Consider the following 19,604-nt stretch of genomic DNA (forward strand, 5'->3'; position numbering starts at 1 on the left):
CATCCACTTCCACACTCTCTGATTCTTTTGGCCAATGCTCACTTGATAATTTTTTTTTTTCTGTTTTGATTTCAGATTTCAGCTTTGCTTTTTAATCTTGAATTTGCTTTTTCTTTGTGTGTGTGGAGGAAATGTATTCCTTCCAACCACCCCTGCCTCCTCTATTCTTGACTTATTGCAGCTGGAGAGTGACCACACCCAGCCTGGCAGCCGCTTTCATGGAGAGAACCAAATGCAGTGCCCGAGGTTTTCCATTGGTGACCTCTCTTCAAATTAACCCATGTGTCATGGAGTGTGGGTGTTGAGGAAAGAATTCAACTCTGCTAACTGCGTTCTTCATCTTGCTCAAAAGAAAAAGGTTTGAAATATTTTCATGAAGTCCTGCTACATTAAATTTGCAGTATTCTGCCTAATGGAACTTCCCTGGTAGCTCAGACATAAAGAATCTGCTTGCAATGCAGGAGACCCAGGTTGGATCCCTGGTTGGGGAAGATCCCCTGGACCAGGAAATGGCTACCCACTCTAGTATCCTTGCCTGGAGAAACCCATGGACAGAGGGGCCTGGCGGACTGTAGTTCATGGGATCTCAAAGAGGTGGACAACACTGAGTAACTAACACACACATTCACACTTTGCCTAATCGCCTCATCATAGCCCTATCAAACATCAAACAGGAGGTGAGCTTCTTCAGACTTGGATCATTTTTCATCTTAGTGATCATGGCTCCATTAAGTGCTGAAGACAATTGCTGTAATAATCCATCTGGCATTTTTCCTGTTCACTAATCTTTGCTTGCACAACCCCTGAGACCCAGTGATGGCTGTTGGAGCTGTCTGGAGGTAGGAAGTACTAAGGGGTGGCCTTTTCCTCAGAGGTTTGGTAGGAAGCTGGAAGACAGCGTGTGACTTTGTGGTCTGGGACAGTCATGGAGATGATCTGACTTTTTGCATGCCATTGCCTGGAATGGGAGTGAAGTCAGCCTGCAGGGTTCTGACCAGATCCTCCCAGGGCCTGACCACAAAGGTCATGGGCAGCCTTTGGCCATGGCATGTCAATGCCCTAGATGAAAGGGACAAAGGTTAAACTAACAAAATGTGGCCCTGGAAGGCACTTCAGAGAACATTTGGACCAGTGCTGCTCAAACTTTACCATGCACCCAAGTCACGTGGGAATCTTATTAAAATGCTAACTCTGAGTCAGTTGTTCTGGGGCAAATGCGAATCTGCATTTCTAGCATATTTCCTGATGATGCCCCCGCTGGCCGGTGGCCACACTTTGTGTATCATGGATTTAGATTACGCTGTATTTTTTTCCAGAGGTAGAAACTGAAGTCCAGGGAAGTGAAATTGACTCCTCAAAGCCACCTTCATGAAATTAAAAGTGTCAATCACTCAGTTGTGTCTGACTCTTTACGACCCCGTGGCCTGTAGCCCACAGACTCCTTTGCCTGTGGAATTCACAAGAATTCTGGAGTAGGTTGCCATTTTCTTCTCCAGGGGATTTTCCCTATCCAGGGACTGAACCTAGGTCTCCTGCACTGTGGGGAGATTCTTTACCATCTGAGCCATCTTAAGCCCCCCATGAAGCTAAAGCAGGCCCTTTTACCCAGGTCTGCTGGGGCCCAGGGAGGTGTCTGTTTAATTACCAAATTAACTACAAAATTGCTGAACCTAGTAAAACAGGGTTCCCACCCTTTCTTACGGACCTGCAGTACGTGGCAGGAGAGGCGAGGTCAGATTCCAGGTATGGACATGCTCGCACAGGCACACACACGTGTGCATGCACGCACACGCACATCCCCGTGCTTTTTTGCATTCTCTGTTCTCATCAGTTTTGATGTGTAGGGAACATGTGGATGACACATGGATTATAGCCACATTCAAGGTATTCTTAAATGCAGATTCATTCTGAATGCATCAACTTTTCCATAAAACTATTATGGGGAAAGATATGAGTTATTTCTGACCTATTAAGTATAAATATGGATGTTCCAGAGTTCTGCAAAGGCCATGTTGCTGATATAATTGTGTTCTGGTGACGGCTTCTGAGAGTGCTCATAGTAAAAGCTCCAGGTTTTGCTCAGTGAGTTCTGAGCTCCAGCATATATAAAGGACCCTGGAGTTTGGGGATTTCCCATAAACTTCTGGTATTGGATTGTTATTGCCTGGTATGACTATTTTCTCCCCCTGAACTCTGTCGGGGGGCGGGGGACTAAGCAACTTACCAAACCAAGTTGGGAGTGTGTATGTGTATGTGTGTGTACATGTGTGTGTGTCTCCTTGCTGAGAAGTGCGCACGAGGAAGGGAGATGTTGTCTGGTTGGAAAAGAGGATCAGAAACATCCTGGAAACAAAAATCTTTCCTCTCCACTAAGTGCTGAATAAAGAAAAACTGATTAGGGAAAAATTGGGAAAACAAACTCCTATTTTGGGAGGCAAATATCAATACCTACAGTGGGTTAAGCCTGTTAGTGTCTCATCCATGGCCTCCCCATCAGCTGGGTGGTAAGTTTCTTAGGGACAAGAGCTAGGTCTTCCTGATTTTGTTGTTGTTCTACCAAAGAGCATAAGGAGGGTCTTGCCCCTAGTGGGAGCCAGAAACATCTCTTCAGTGAAATGTCATTCACCTCCAGCGTTTATAGGACCTGGCCAGCAGCCTAGAAGGTAGTAGAGTATTTCTGAAGATCTAATGGCTCAGATCAGTGGGGCTGCCTCTGGAGCTAGGGGTGGATTAGGTACCCGAAAGCTCAGCTACTCCATGTTGGAGGAAGGGTGGGGACTTCTCCCTGCCCCTCATCACCCTAGACCTTTGAGGGTTATCGCTATTCAGTCGTTCAGTTGTGTCTGACTCTTTGCCACCCCATAGACTGCAGCACGCCAGGCTTGCCTTTCCTCCGCTGTCTCTCAGAGTTTGCTCAGATTCACGTCCATTGAGTCAGAGATGCCATCCAACCATCTCATCCTGTCATCCCCTTCTCCTCCTGCCCTCAATCTTCCCCAGCATCAGGGTCTTTTCCAATGAGTCGGCTCTTCTCATCAGGGCATGTCAGCTCTTTCAGTGAGGTTATGTCTTTAGCAGTCTGCTGATGCACAAGATGTCCAGAGCCTGGACACATCCAGTAAGATAGGTTAAAAATGTCAGTGAAACTTTTACAGGAGTGGTCCCCAACCTTTTGGGCATCAGGGTAGGGACTTTTTTTGCGGAAGACAGTTTTTCCACCAACTGTGGGCTGTAGGGGATAGTTTCAGGATGATTCAAGCATATTACATTTCTTGTGCATTCTATATCTATTATTCTTACATCAGCTCCGCCTCAGATCATCAGGCATTAGATTCCAGAGGTTAGGGACCCCTGGACTACAAGAACGTTGCCTTAACCTCAAGACTATTCTGTTTATTTCCTAATGTTGAAAGCCCAGTCCACTGCAGTTCAGGTGGACCATTTGGTCTCTCAATTAAAGCTCATTAGACTACCAATTAATCACAGCTACTTGTAATTACCTAGCCTGGGAAAGCATTCTGGGAAGCCACTCTGGAACAGCTACCGAGAAGGGTAAGGAAATTGCCCTCTCCCTGAGTACGTACTCGCTGTTCCCAAATAAACAGCACAGGTGCCTGGAAAGAAAGAGCGAGGTCAGACTGGACTCCACCCAGGTTCCACCCTACCTGGCTGAGGGATCTCAGGGGAAGCATTTGCCTTTTCTCTGCCTCAGTTGCCTGATCTGTAAAATGGGCTGAAAGAATTGAACGTTCCTAGAAATGAGCCTGATGCATAGTAAGTGCCGTCTCTGTTATTTTTAGAGAGTGAAAACGTGGATTCGGAGCATGGGGCATCACCCCAAGATGTGGAAGGGGGTACTGCTGCATGAACCTTGGTGAAGACTGGAAATGTGGGGGGAGGGGGTCAAGGAGGAGGGGGAGTGTTGTGTCTGTCGGGGCATCACCTTCAAGAGGAGAAGGGGAGTCGGGTCAGGAGGGTGGCTGCACAACCCGTGCCATTTGAATGTTGCCTTTTTTAAAGAGTTTTGTTTATAATGTGGACCATTTTTACAGTCTTTATTGAATTTGTTACAATATTGCTTCTATTGTTTACCTGTTGGTTTTTTGGCCGCAAGGCATGTAGGGTCTTATTTCCCTGACCAGGGATCAAACCCACACTCCTGCTTTGGGAGGCAAAGTCTTTAACCCCTGGAGCACCAGGGAGGTCCCTGAACATTGTCTTCTGGAGTCAGTGGTGGCCCATTCAAGTGGGCACAGAGAATTCTTTTGAAGGGCAGTGGGGGCAAGGTGGAGAGGTGTGTAGAGACTGCTGGGGGTGGGCCTTGGGTACCAGGATATAAGCTTTGGCCAGTTTGGTCCTTGTGTTTCACACTCTGAGTAGGGCTCTGATAGGTGGGACCTAGGTTGTGTTGAGAACATGAAACTGGGTGTGGGGTGCAGGGGGCGCCCCTGAGAGACAGTCAGAGGAGGGGTTCGGCAGCCCCCTCTCTCATGCATGAGATCAGGCTGCTGCGAGTGGGTGCCAGAGGTTCGGGTTGGGACCCCATCTCCCCGCATCCCCCCTGAGTCCAGGGATGACCAGTGGGTCTCCTCACCTCCTGGATGCTGCAAGAGATCCCTGCAGGGTCCCCGGCGCATGTGGCAGGGGCGGTGGGTGCATTAGGAAGAGACCCTGCATCTGAAACATTAACACTTGAAGGAAGGGTCCTTCTGTATCGCTGGGAGCTCACATCTGTGGATGTCGTTAGGAGAAGGATCTGGCGCTGGGAGAAGAGGGGGGAGGTGGGAGACTCCAGGCCTGGCTTTGACTGGTCCAGACTCTGATGACGGGAACTGTGATAGACTGGATGTCGGCGGGCCAGCCCGGCCCGGGTCTGTGGCTCCGTCATTAGAAGAGAGACACAGCCTGTGAGCTGTTGCAGTGAGTGTTCAGCGGAGAGTGTGGTATTTCGAAAGGGCTTGGCACGTTTTCTGAATGTTTCTGGCTGCCTGCCCAGCTCCGAGTTTCCTGCTCATAGCTCCCTACATGTGTCACAACTGAGGATTAAAGCCCTAACAGGCGTCACTGGAGCCCACTTTCTCCTTTCGCCCGGCCTCTGCACAGCTGGGGCTTCTGACAAGCTGTGGGGCCTCGTCCTCCTATGCGCTGAGCAGCCCTGGAGCTCTTGAGAAAAAGAAAACCACCATCAGCAACGCCATTCGGGGCTGATTTTCAAGATGCACTTTTGTTTTTAATAACCACCGTCAGTTCAGCGGGCTTCACAGGTGGGAAAAGAAACGCCGCGGGCTGAGTCTGAGTTACCGCCTCTGGTGGGGCCAGCCGTTCCCGCAGCCTCCAGTAACGAGGAAAGGAGTGGGTAAGATGATGGATTTGCACTTTAGCTTTTGTTTCTGCATTTATTCCCCCTCCTTTTCCCTTTGTTTACTTGGGCGCTGAAGTATTTGGGAAGGAGGAATGGAGTCTGATAAAACTGACAATGTTGTGCTGTTTTTTAAAACAAGATTTGAAGGATTTCTTGGTGTTATGTGGCTCTGTCGGCACATCTAAAACCTGCGTGTGCCTGTGAGCCCTACTAATAGATCACCTGTGATTGTTGCTGCTGTTACAGTCCCTCAGATGTGTTTAACTCTTTGCAACCCCGCAGGTTGTACCCCGCCAGGCTCCTCTGTCCATGGGATTTTCCAGGCAAGAATACTGGAGTGGGTTCCTATTTCCTTCTCCAGGGGATCTTCCTGACCTGGGGATCAAGTGTGCATCTCCTGCATTAGCAGGCGGGTTCCTTACTCCTGAGCCACCTGGGAAGCCCCATCTATGATTACACATGTTTTACTCTATGGAAGATTAGCTAAGAAATATGTGGGAGATACATGGCTATCTATGATTACACATGTTTTACTCTATGGAAGATTAGCTAAGAAATATGTGGGAGATACATGACTATATACTTCCTCTTAGTCATCAAAGTCTTCCCTGGTGGCTCAGAGGGTAAAGAGTCTGCTTGCAATGCAGCAGACCTGGGTTCCATCCCTGGGTCGGGAAGATCTCCTGGAGAAGGAAACGGCAACCCACTCCAGTATTTTTGCCTGGGGAATTCCATGGACAGAGGAGCCTGGCGGGCTACAGTCCGTGGAGTTGCAAAGAGTTGGACATAACTAAGCAACTAACACACATGGCCATATACATCATGAGGTTTAAGTGAAGGATGCTGTAATGTCCTTTTAAAAAAAAGTCTTTTTTAAATCTGTTACAATATTTCTGTTTAATACTTTGGTTTTTCACCGGGAAAGCATGCAGGATCCTAGCTCCCTGACCAGGGATCAAACACACACCTCCTGTATGGGAAGGTGAAATTTTAACCACTCAACCACAAGAGAAGTTCCTGTGAAGTCCTTTTAAAAATGCTGTAGCTGATGGCAGAATTAAGACTTACTTTATGACTTTCCTTTGTGCTTCTACGGTTCTAGAGTGGCATCATCTCAGCCTGTGTTTGTTTATAAACTGACATCACTGATTGCATTTAAGATTATAATATATTGTATTATCAAGCCTTGTGTATACTTCCTTCCGTAAAGACTTACAATGGAATCTTGAAAATTTGAGCGTGGTTTTTGTTGTTGCTGTTTATTGGTTTTTATTTTTATTGGGCTCTGGAAACTGGGTCTGTTTGCTGGGCCCAGGGAATCAATCACTCAGAGAACAGGACTGGCTATCACCCCCTGATCAGAGGCCTGTGTAGGTCAGGGAGTCCTAGGGCATCACTGTATTGAGCATGCTTTTTCAGAGGCATTGCAAATATTGCACTTGAAGTTGTAAGGAGACTGTAGGCTCTCGGGATGGTCCGTATTGTCTTATTGAGTCAGTGAGTGGAAGTCACTCAGTCATATCTGACTGTTTGCGACCCCATGAACTATGGATCCATGGAATTCTCTAGGCCAGAATACTGGAGTGGGTAGCCTTTCCCTTCTCCAGATCTTCCCAACCCAGGGATTGAACCCAGATCTCATGCATTACAGGTGGGTTCTTTACCAGACGGGCCACAAGGGAAGCCCCAGAATACTGGAGTGGGTAGCCTATCCCTTCTCCAGGGTATCTTCCCAACTCAGGAGTTGAATTGGGGTCTTCTGCATTGCAGGCAAATTCTTTACCAACTAAGCGATCAGGGAAGCCTTACTGGACACCCTTGATCTCCATATACCCTATAATAGTGTTGTTGTGTGAAAGAATAAGGAAATGGGTCGGTCAGAATTCGAGATGTTTAAGGAGAGAAGAAAACAAAATGAGGTCAACCATTCAATTCAATTTAAATCTCCCTCTTGCTCTTTCGCCAAATGTGACTTTGCATGTGGCTGTGAGCAGATAAAGGGCTAGATGGTGGAACGGACACTTCATGAGGTTCAGTGAGTGACTGGACGGCCTGGTGAATCACTGTGTCCACCTAGTGTGTGTGCTGGGGGCGGGGGAAGTCTGTGTTCCACTGGAGGTGGGCAGATTGCTGGGGAAAGTGGAATGTACTGTCTGGAAGGACTGGGGACATTTCTTGACATTTCTGAATTTGATCTTCCTGATCTCAGTGATGAATTTTCTTTATCTGAAAATGTATTTTTTTTTAGAGTTTCTTCAATATTTGTTCTAATTTACTTTATACTATTATACTTTTAATACTTTCCATGTTTTTAAAACCGAAAAGTTAACTTAGATATTAGTACATTTTATTTTTATTTAAAACTTTTTTTTTAGTGTATAGCTGATTGACAATGTTGTGTTAATTTCAGCTGTACAGTAAAGTGAATCAATTATATATAGAGCCGCTCTTTTTCAGATTTTTTTCCCCCATATAGGTCATTACAGTGTATTGAGTAGAGTTCTCTGTGCTATACAGCCGGCCCTTGGTGGTTATTTTACATCTAGTAGTATGTATATGTTAATCCCAGATTCCCAATTCATCCTTTGCCTCTTCTCCCTTTGGTAACCATGTTTGTTTTCTGTGTAAGTGACTGTTTTATTCCATAAATAAGTTCACTTGTATAATTTTTATATTCCACATCAGTGATATCAAACCGTATTTGTCTTTCTCTGACTTCACTTAGCATGATCTCTAGATCCATCCACATTGCTACAAATGGCATTATTTCATTCTTTTTATGGCTAAGTAGAATTCTATTCTGTGTGTGTGTGTACCCATATATATGCCACATCTTTATCTGTTCATCTGTTGACAAGCTGTGAGGAATTTTAAAAGAAGCCTATGGACTGTCTCTACTCAACAGTTTTTTTATTATTCTTTATTATTCAGCTTTTACTCTTTAGCACACAAACTTTGGGGGCACTGTTAAGTTGCTGAGGAATGAAACTCTCAGGCAAGGTCACAGAGTGACTAAGATCCACTTTTTAAGTATTGTCTTTAAAAACGTATACAGACTACACACGCTCATGATCAAAAGTACAATTGAAAAAGAATACATAGAAATAAATTAAAAAGGTAAAACATAAAAACCTAACATTGTGAGATGAATACTATTAGTGTCTGGCTGGGTGTGGTTTTCTCAAAACACATTTACTTTTTGGAAAAAGCATGCTTGGACGTACATGCTGTTTTATCACCAGCTTTTGCCTTTCAGGGGAGAAGGCAGTGGCACCCCACTCCAGTCCTCTTGCCTGGAAAATCCCATGGACGGAGGAGCCTGGTAGGCTGCAGTCCGTGGGGTCGAGAAGAGTCAGACATGACTGAGCGACTTCACATTCACTTTTCACTTTTATGCATTGGAGAAGGAAATGGCAACCCACTCCAGTGTTCTCGCCTGGAGAATCCCAGGGATGGGGTCGCACAGAGTCGGACACGACTGAAGTGACTTAGCAGTTTGACTTTCAGGAGTATGTTGTGAGGGTCTTGTCCTGCTAATGAACTTCTTCCTACAAAAGCTTTTTAGTCATATGACACAGATGAGTTATTCAATCATGTCGGTATATTTGATTTTTTTATTTTCTGTTATTAACATCCCCCCAAACTAACATGCTTGTAGGGGATCCTATGCATCTCTTCCTTATTCTTTCCTTGGAATAATTCTTGGAAGTCAAAGGGCATCAGCATATTTGAAGTTTTTGATTCTGTTACTCAATTAATCTAGGAAAGTGCTAGTCATGTATACTCCCTCCAGCACTGTATGAACACCTGTTTCTCACACTTTCACCAGCACTGGGTTTTTTACTTTTTTTTTTTTTTTTTAAATATTCTAATCTGATAACTGGAAAGGAGTCTTCTGTTGTCTTAATTTGCTTTAAGGACACTTCTTGTGAAACCTCTGGCTTCCTATTCTGCCCCTTTTGGGTTCAGCTTCTTGTCTTTTTTTGGTTAGTCATCATCAAACCAATCCTCCCTCACAGTAACTTTTGCCAACCTAATTTCTGTGGTCTTTGACCTCATTTGATGTCTCTCAGCAAGCCCGCTGAGTGTGTGGGGGAGTTGAATGCTTTTGCTGACTTTTTACCATGTGAACAACCCAGAGCAAAGTCAATCTTTAGATTTTATCTCTTTTTTATCTATAAAATTTAGAGATAAGGACTGGCTGTCCACCCCACTACATGATTGAACTGGGGACATAAAGGGAAGGGCTAGAGGAATGTTCTTTAAATAGAAAAAAAGTAAAAATACTGAATGGTACTATTACTGTTGTTATTAATATGAAGTTTATATATAGCCTCACCTTATAAAGCGTCTAGTTTTCAGAGAGCTGCCTGTTGAAATTTTGACGATGTCATCAAAATAATTCTAAACTTGAAAATATGTATGTATTTCAACATATTTCTTTGTTCTTAGATTCAGTAGCACAGGGACACAGTTTAAAGATGGATTTATTTTATTGCTTGCTTATCTGTGTGTGGGGCCACATGCCAGTCTTCTTACATCACATGGTCACATCCACTTGCTGCTCTGATCCCCAGTCAGAATTTCTCAATGGCAGAGGCTGGTTTTACATGTTCCTCTCTTTCCAGGACCTGGTTTGGGGTCTGACACCCTTGGGGTGGGGGGCATAAATGTTTCTTGAATGAGTCAGCGGAAGCGAGCTAGAACATTTTAACCCAACTACCCAGGGAAATGAATATTCACCCCCCATCCCCCCGAAGAGGAATGATGGAAGATTCAAAAACGTAGCTTTTTTCCTGGGGTACATTGACTGTTTTCTTTGTTTAGTTTAGTATGGGTTGGTTTCCATTTCTACTGAGGACAACTTTAAAGCTCTGAATGGGTGTGGAGCAGATGAATACCCACCAGGGGTAGAACCAGGAGAATGGAGCTGGCACCTGTATTGAGTGCAAGTCCCCTGACTTGCCACAAGTGTGGAAGGCTTTACAGGGGGTACCAGGTTTCACTCTGACCTCAGTGGTCGGCTGTTAAAATCAGGGTCAAGTACACGTTCACAAGGGTTTGACACTCATAGTGGATAAGTAATAATGATGCCAAATAACCAGTAGAGCACTTCCTTAATGTGGGACCCCTGGTTCTGAGTGCCCTGTGTATGAGGGAGTCTTTATTATCGTCTTACTTTGCAGATTAAGAAATGGAAGCACAGAGATGTGATTTGCCTGAAGTCACATCAGCAGTTAATGCATATCTGGGGTTCATGACACAGCCTCGCTCTAGAGTTCACAGGCTGCTGGACTTGAGGGATGATGAATAAAAACACACAGTTCATGTGCTTTTGAACAAATAGCACACAATTCAAAAGGCTTTAAAACGGCTATTCAACCAAGTCTTTCCCTCTTTCTCATCAATAGGTGACTGTTACTAGTGTCTTTCACCTCTTTCTCACTGTATCTGTCAGAGTTCTCTCTTTGGAGAACCAATGGGGGATTGATATGTATGTAGATGTATTAATATATAGGTATTGATATAGCTGTTTCAGCCTCCTGTTGGTTATATATGTGTCTGTCTATATCTGTCTATCTAGGAAGAGTCTTACTTTTTTAACTTTTTATCTTATATTTGAATATAGGTGATTCATGGGCTTCCCCGGTGGCTCAGTGGTAAGGAATCCCCCTGCCAATGCAGGAGATGTGGGTTCCTTCTCTGGTTTGGGAAGATCCCCTGGAGAAGGAAATGGCAATCCACTCCAATATCTTTGCCTAGGAAAACCTATGGAGCTTGGTGGGGTACAGTCCATGGAGTCGCAGAAGAGTTGGACATGACGAAACAACAAATATCCAGCTAACTATTTTGTGATAGTTTCAAGTGAACAGCCAAGAGACTCAGCCATACATATATATGTATCCATTCTCCCCCAAACTTTCCTCCCATCCAGGCTGCCACATAACACTAAGCAAAATTCCCTGTGCTATACAGTAGGTCCTTGTTGGTTATCCATTTTAAATACAGCAGTGTGTACACATCCATCTCAAGCTCCCTAACTATCCCTTTCCCCCAGCCAGGAAGAGTCTTATAATAAGGTATGGATTGGCTCATGCTGTTACGGAGGCTTGAGGAGCCCCAGGAGCTGCCATCTATAAGCTGTAGACCCAAAAGGGCAGACGGTATAGTTAGAAGGCCAGAGAGCAATGGTGTAGACTCCTGTCCAGTCTGAAGCCTTAAGAATCAGAATTGTCAAGTGCAGGAGAAGATGGACATCCTTGATCAAGTTTTCAGGCAGAGTTAATTCAATTAATTAAATTCCTCTGCCTCCTTGCTCTATTTAGGTCCCCAAGGGATTGGAAAAAGCTCACCCACACTGGAAAGGGGGCTATTTGCTTTACTCAGGTCACCAATTCAGGTGCTAATCTCTTTCAGAAACTCTCTCACAGATATACCAGCTATCTGGGGATCCCATGGCCCGTTTCAGTTGACACAGAAAACTAACCATCACACGCTAAGGACATACACTCTTCAGTGCGTGGGTGCATACTAAGTTGCTTCAGTCACATCTGACTCTTTTTGATCCTATGAGCCCACCAGGCTCATTTGTCTATGAGATTCTCCAGGAAAGAAAACCGGAGTGGGTTGCCATGCCCTCCTCCAGGGGATCATCCTGACCCAGGTCTCCATCATTGGCAGGCAGATTCTTTATCACTGAGCCACCAGGGAAACCCACGCTCTTCTGTACTTGGTTCTAAATCTGCCTCAAAAAAAGCTTCCTTTTAACCTTTTGCTGACTCAAGTTGTTTGCAGTCTTTTGCTATTACAACCAATGTTGCAACGAGTAACATATAGCTGTGCCTGTGTCCTTTTGCAGAAGTGCCAGCAAGAGTATTTGTTGGCTGAATTCCTAGAAGTGACACTGACAGGTCAAAGGCTGTGTGCCTTTGTGATTTGATGTATATTTCAAGATTTCCCACCTGTTACAACAGGTTGTAACAATTAACACTCCTGCCAGGAATGTTTGAGAGAGTATTTCCCCATGTGCCTACCAAAATAGGTATACTAGCAAACTGGTGGGTGTTTTTGTTGTTCTTTGATTTTAGCTTTGGTGATCTTAGGGGGGAAGCAGTTAACTCAGTGTTTAAATTTTTCATATCTTATATAACTGAGGGTTTTTAGACTTTATTTTTTTAAGATTTTTTTTTTTTTTGATGTGTACCATTTTTTAAGTCTTTATTTAACTTGTTACAATGTTGCTTCTGTTTTACCTTTTGGGTTTTTGGCCACAAGGCTTATGAGATCTTAACTCCCTGGCCAGGGATCAAACCCGTACACCCTGCATTGGAAGGTGAAGTCTTAACCACTAGACTGCCAGGGAAATCCCTAGACTTTACTTTTTGAGAGCACTTTTAAGTTCACAGAAAAATTGAGGGGAAGGTAAAGAGATTTCCCATATAAACTCTTCCCCACATGTGTATAACCATCTCCATTGTCCATATGCCCGCTTCCCAGAGTGGTGCATTCCTTACAACTGGTGAACCTAAACTAACACATCATTATCACCCAAAGGCCATAGTCTGCCTTAAGATTCACTCTTGGTGTTGTATATTCTATGTGTTTAGACAAATATAGAATGACATGTACCCATTATTATAGCATCACACAGGGCATTTCACTGTGCTTTACCTGTTCATCTCTCCTTCCAACCCCTGGCAACCACTTAACTTTTTACTGCCTCCATAGTTTTGGGCTTCCACGGTGGCTTAGAAGGTAAAGAACCTGCCTCCAATGCAGGAGACCCGGGTTTGATTCCTGGGTTGGAAAGATCTCCTGGAGAAGGCCGTGGCAACCCACTCCAGTTTTCTTGTCTGCTGAATTCCATGGAGAGAGGAGACTGTTGAGTCAAAGCCCATGGGGTCGCAAAGAGTCAGACACGACTGAGTGACCAACACTGCTTCTATACTTTTGCCTCTCCAGAAGGTAAAGATTATGCAGCCTTTTCAGACTGACTTCTTTCACTTAGGATTTTGCATTGAAGATTTCTTCATGTCTCTTCATAGCTTGAGAGCTCATTTCTCTTCAGCACTGGATAACATTCCATCGTCTAAATGGGCCACACGTAGTTTATCCACTCACTCCCTGACGGGTATCTTGGCTGCTAGCAAGTTTTGGCAGTTAGTAATAAAGCATTAAACACCCACATGCAGGTGTTTGTGTGGATGTAAGTTTTCAGCTCCTTTGAGAGACTGTAGGATCCTGCAGTAAGAGTTTTAGTTTTTAAGAAACGGTCAGACTGTCTTCCGAAGTGGTGGCACCTTTTTGCCTTCTCCCCAGCTGTGATTGAGAATTTCTGTTGCATCACATCCCCGACAGGACCTGCTGTCAGTGTTGTGGATTTTGGCGGCTCTGTTGTTGTTTAGCCGATAGGTCGCATCTGACCCTTTTGTGACCCCATGGACTGTACCCCACCAGGCTTCTCTGTCCGTGGGATTTCCCAGGCAAGAATGCTGGAGCAAGTTGCTGTTGGTCATTCTAGTATGTACGTAGTGGCATTGAGATTGCTTTAAAACCAGCTGTGATCACAGCAGTTGTTTCTTATGCCTTGGGGGTGTCCAGCCACGGGACACTGCGGTAGGGCAGAGCAATCTGGTTGCAGCCCGCGAGGATCACGCCGAGGGGCCGGGCAGTAGCCCGAGTTGAGAGTGTGATAAACATCGTAAAGGACACAGACGGCTGCTGAGACGGTGGCGAAGGGCTGGGTGTGGGTCACCTGCTGATGGGGAGTCCTTGTGAGCAGGGGTGAGGTCCGAGGCAGAGGGGCAGCGGGATTTGAGCCCCTTGGAGGGGAGAAGAAGCTCAGTCTGTGGGGGCTGAGTGGGTGGGAGGGAGCTTAGAGACGGAGGCAGGGGCCAGATCATGGTGGTGCAGGCAGTGCTGGGGCCATGATGAGGAGTCTGGATTTCATTCTGAACTTGCCAGTCACAGGCTGGGGAGACGGTGCCCGCGTGTGCCCAGCCTTACCTCCCAGACCACAAGTGGCCACCTGTGTGACGTTAGGGAGACCCAGTCCCCCTGTGCAAGTGCTGGGGGACGTTGTTGTATTTATAAGAGAGTGGCAGGCTGGTACCCAGGACACGGCACTCTCTCGCCCAGCCCTGAATTCCTGGGTGTGTGACAAACGACAGGTGCTCTGCCTGAACCTGGCGGCACAGACATTCCACAGAAGCACCCACTACCCTCCCAGAAACGAAACTCGGGCACAAGGGACGTGCGTGGCATCTCAGCTTTTACTAAACAAACCAAGGGTTTTAAGAAAGGGTTCGTGAGTGTTTAGTCCAGGCTGAGCCTTGTGCTCAGTGCTTCTAGGGATGAGAGGAGGAGGAAGGGAAAACCCAGAGAGGAAGATGGTGAGCAGTGGCTTCCAGTGCAGTTTCAAGACAGAATCGAGTGTCAACGTCAGGAGGAAGGCAGGAGGGGGAGGTGAAGAGGCCCAGCCGCTTCTGGCTCCAGATGAGATCGGAGGCCTTGCAGGGCACGTGGGAGCTGCTTGAAGGGCTCGGCTTCTCTTCCGTCCTGCTGTGGAGGAGCAGGTAATGTGTTCCTTCTGTCTTTACAGGTGAAGAAAGGCCTCTTTCCTCAAGGCCACAGGGTAGGCCAAGGATGGAGCTGGGACTGGCCCCTAACTCTGAGCTCCCTGGGTGCCCAAACAGATCAAAATCCCTCAGCCTCATCACTGGAGGAGGGCTCTCTCTCTGTAGCTTGCATCGTCTTTCAGTCTGGCCTCTTTGGTTCCATTGTTATGGGGCTGCTCTGTTTCTGAAACTGGAGTGTTGGCAGGACCCTGCAGAAGGGCTGGACCACACCCTCAAATGCCTGATGGTGAGGCTCGAAGCTCAGAGATGCTTCTTGTGGAGAAACACAAGGAACTGAGGCCAGGTGTTTTTGGGTGGGCTCTTGGGGTCCTCCCTAGGGCACACTGGTCCTTTGTGGCCAGAGCAGAGTGGGAATTAATGTATGTACATGATGTGTCTGGAATGAAGGCTTTAGGAACTGCTGATCAAGAAGATGTATTCAGGGATGCAGGTTTCCATGGAGATAGGACTACCTGGGCGGGAAGTCAGACAGCTGGGAGATCAGTTAACATCTCAGAGAGCTTTGCCTCCTGGTCCAGAGAAGGGAGGACAGGGTTTGTTCCTGAGGAGAAGGGACTTTGCAGGTGAATTCCGGGTGCTTGATCCAGACAGAGTGGCCCAAATGAACACAACACAGGGCAGAGGTTGGGATTGTCTAGTAATAAAGTGTTAAATAGTCATTCAATCATATCTGACCCTTTACAACCCATGGACTGTAGCCTGTCAGGCTCCTCTGTCCATAGAATTTTTCAGGCAAGAATACTGGAGTGGGTTGCCATTTCTTTCTCCAGGAGATCTTTCTGACCCAGGGATAGAACTCAAGTCTCCCACATTGCAGGCAGATTCTTTATCATCTGAGTCACCAGGTAAAAGATGGTGGCAGTCAAAGCAATGTGTACAAAGGACAAGTCCAGAAACATATTTATAAAGCTGGAACTGCATCTGTACTAATTGTAATTGAAATCACTATTTTAGGATCCATAGAATTTTAGGCTTTTTCTGATATCTGTGTTCAACCTGTCTATGACAACGATATGACCAGCTTTAAAGACTAAAATTTCAGTGAGAATACTAGCAAGTTTGATGTCTGAAGGCTTCAGACATTTTCCAGAATCAAAGAACAAATGAATTGGTGATACTGCTGTAGAACTAGGTGATGGTGTGATTATGTCTTTTGTGGAAGTTTGCCTTTTTTTTTATCATTTGAGGGAAAATGATTGGAAATGGACAGACACACTTGTACATTATCCTTTTTTTTTTTTTTTTTAAGATGCTGAGTCTCCTGACAATGGTTGAGGTTGGCAGCGTTGCTTTTCTGACTGTATCCACTCTGTCAGTTATGCCAACAACATATTCCAGTGTGGTCACAGAGCCAACACATTCCACAGCCATGAATCTGACCCCAGAGGTTGTTGTGGTTTCCCTCGTTTCATTCCTGGACTTAGTGAGAGGGCAGACTTGACCGGAAATCTGGGACAACATTTCTCAGGCCTTTTATTACCTGGCTTTCACTCGCTGGCCCTTTGGTCTCTTTGCTGATTTTTCATCATCCTGTCCTGGAGGGGCCGACAGAGCCTCCAGTTCCTAAATGAACCAGGATCAGCCATCATCCTGCTCCTCCTGGCAGCATCTGGGTGCTTTACAGACATCTCCTGTGCTTTGTACACACGCTTTACTATTCTCAGTGTGTCCAAAGGGAGACGGGGCTCCGAGCTGGCAGGGACAGGCAGCTGCCACCTCCCAACAATGGCAGATGAAAGGCAGAGTCATCACTTGGGCTCCCAGGTGAGCCTCATGCTTCATTGTGCTGACATGATAATGAGACTCCAAGAGGCAAAGTGCTAGTCAGTGAATGGCTCTTTTTGGTGAAGTATTTGAATTCCTATTTGTAGAAGTGCTGAAGCTTTCAGAATTTGTTCACATGATAAATATAATTAAGGCTTCTGTCTACCATTTCTGGTGAGAATTTATCATCTAAGTTGGCACATGTTATCTGTAAACTAGTTTTTTAAAAAGGCATTATGTGCAGGGTTATTTTCTAGCCTCTGAAATGACCTGTTGATAATTTTTAAGCTGAAATCAATACAATACATGCAATGAAGTAAAAATTCAACTATAGTAGGAACTCAATAGATATTTCTCTGGAAGGTTTAAACATCCCCTGCCTGAAATAGGTAAGAGAAACCTGGTTTCACAGATTGTACCATCTCTCTGTTAATGAATAATCTGTACACCAATAAGATAATAGAGGACAAATGTTAATGAGTATGTGGGGAAAAGGGAACATTTGTACATTGTTGGTTGGAAGGTAAATGGGTGCAGCCACTTTGGAAAACAGTATGGAGATTCCTCAAAAAGTTAAAAAGTTAAAAGTTAAAAATGGAATATGATCCAGCAATTCCACTTCTGGGTACATATCCAAAGGAATTGAAATTGGTGTCTCAAAGAGATACGTATATTCCCATGTTCATTGCCGCATTATTCATAATAGCCACGATATGGAAACTGTTTAAGTGTTGTCAGTAGATGAATGAATAAAGAAGGTGTGGTATATACTGGACATAAAATATTATTCAGCCATGAGAAAGGAAATCCTGTCTTTTGTAAGAACATAGCTTGAGGACATTAAGCTAAATGAGACAAGCCAGACAGAAAGACAAATACTGTGTGATATCACTTACATGTGGAATCCAAAAATGTTGAACTCAGAGAAACAGGGAGTAGAGCGGTACTGCCAGGGGCTGGGCAGTAGGGAATTGTGGAGGTGTTGGTCAAAAGGTACAGACTTCCAGTTATAGGATGAATAAGTCTGGGGAATGTCCCTGGTGGCCCAGGGGTGAAGATTTTGCCTTCCAATGTAGGAGGTGTGGGTTTGACTCCAGTTGGGAAGCTAAGATCCCACATGCCTTGGGGCCAAAATACCAAAACATGAAACATGTAACAAATTCAGTAAAGACTCTTAAAAAGTGCTCTCCATCAAAAAAAAAAAAAAAAACTTTAAAAAAGAAACACATTTGGGGATCCAATATGCAGCATTGGAAAAGACCCTGATGCTGGGAAAGATTGCAGGCAGGAGGAGGAGATGAGCAAACTCTGGAGAACAGTGAATGACATGGAAACATGGCATGCTGCAGTTCGTGGGGTCTCAGAGAGTTAAAAGTGACTTGGCCACTGACCAACAGCAAATGGACAGCATCGTGATTGTAGCTAATGTATTGTATACTTAAAAATTGCTAAGAAAGGAAACTTTGAAGGTTCCCACTGCAAAAAAAAGAAGTGGTAATTATGTGATGAGGTGGAGGTATTAGCTGACAGTATGGTGGTCATATTTGTCAGTATTAAAATGTATCAACACATTGTACAGTCTTAAACTTATACAATGTTATATGTAAATTGTATTTTGATTAAGCTGGAAAACAAGCAACATAATAAACTGTAAAATTATGTACAAAAAATTACAGCATTTCTTTCCTGGAGAGAAAATATATGATTCTTGTCAGAGGTGATAGAATGGGTATCTATTTGACTTGTTGATTTAAAAAAATTATGCGATACTTGCCATGACAACCGCTTTTGAAAACATTTCCCTCAAGGTTTAAGCACTTCTCTAGATGAACACAGTGGGTTACTGAGCTGACTCATAGGGAGGAGAGGTGACATTTTTGCTATTGTAATTATGTGGGAAATCGCACCCCACACCACTCACCAAGCTTAAATATTTCTCATCAACCTCAAATTCTGAGATTTACTTCACTGCGAGATCAGAGTTCTAAGATTTTTTCCCCTCAGTTATACTACTGAAGAGATTTAGGTAATGGGGACATGGTGGATAGAAACCAGGTTCATAGGAAAGTGAAAAATGCTGGGGTGGGGTGGAGGAGGGGTGATGGAGACAGACACTTCCTTTAGTCTGGAACTGATGTCTGGATCATAAACTGTTGTTCTAGGGAAACTTCTGGGTGTGAATAAGCCCCTGGAGCGGGACTCTCTCCCTCTGCGTGGCCCCTGTCTGCCCAGTCAGTGTAGAAAATGGTGTGACTGCGTCAGGGGACCCACTCAGCTACATGTAGACAGAACAAACATCACCCTCTATGATGTAGGTCAGTGTTTGTCCCTCGTGATTGCCTGTTGGGATCTCCTGGGAGGCTTAAGAACTATCGGTGCCTAAGCCCCACTCCGAGAGGTTCTGATGGAGTAACACTGAGACACAGCCTGGGAAGAGTGATTTAAAAAAGATAAAAAAAACTCTCTGGGGGTAGCTGTTCTAATGCAGGCTGAGAACCACTGACCCGGGAAATAGACAGCTGTAATTTCTGTAAATTGCCCAAGTCAACAAGAAGCTGGCTAGCACAAGAGTTGTCTTGAGTGGTTGCTAAATCTCTCTGCTGGGGAAATTTAGTTCCATTTCCCAGAAAGCTTATCCCTGGACCTGATCACGGACTCTCTGTCCTGTCCACGTGGTTTGAATTTTCTAAGGGACTGTGGGTATCAGCAGTGTGAATGGACTGCTTTCATTCATCAGGCAAAATGTAAACGTCTGCTCTGCTCCAGCTATGGCCAGGCAGGGGAAGTGCTTACCTTTAAGCATCTGATGAGCGGCAGGGAGAGAAGAGCTCAGCCACACA

General features: G+C 45.1%; 1 protein-coding gene and 1 non-coding gene across 5 annotated transcripts in view; one reads left to right on the forward strand and one right to left on the reverse strand.

Annotated features, from left to right (window-relative positions):
- The first annotated feature begins 3,749 nt into the window (after positions 1-3,749).
- IL1R1 (interleukin 1 receptor type 1) overlaps positions 3,750-19,604 on the forward strand; it is an 86,281-nt gene continuing 70,426 nt past the window's right edge. For 3 of the 4 annotated variants that reach the window (XM_070475537.1, XM_070475545.1, XM_070475552.1), the window contains exon 1: positions 4,907-5,356. The gene's annotated coding sequence lies outside the window, so the exon portion shown is untranslated. Of the gene's footprint in view, positions 3,775-4,906; positions 5,357-19,604 lie in introns of those variants that run through there. The other variant, XM_070475543.1, reaches the window with a different exon arrangement.
- LOC139031748 (small nucleolar RNA SNORD86) lies at positions 6,684-6,765 on the reverse strand. Its single transcript, XR_011484224.1, has one exon. It is a non-coding gene; the product is annotated as a small nucleolar RNA SNORD86 (small nucleolar RNA).

This window comes from Odocoileus virginianus, chromosome 2 (assembly GCF_023699985.2).
Source record: "Odocoileus virginianus isolate 20LAN1187 ecotype Illinois chromosome 2, Ovbor_1.2, whole genome shotgun sequence".
NCBI lineage: Eukaryota > Metazoa > Chordata > Mammalia > Artiodactyla > Cervidae > Odocoileus > Odocoileus virginianus.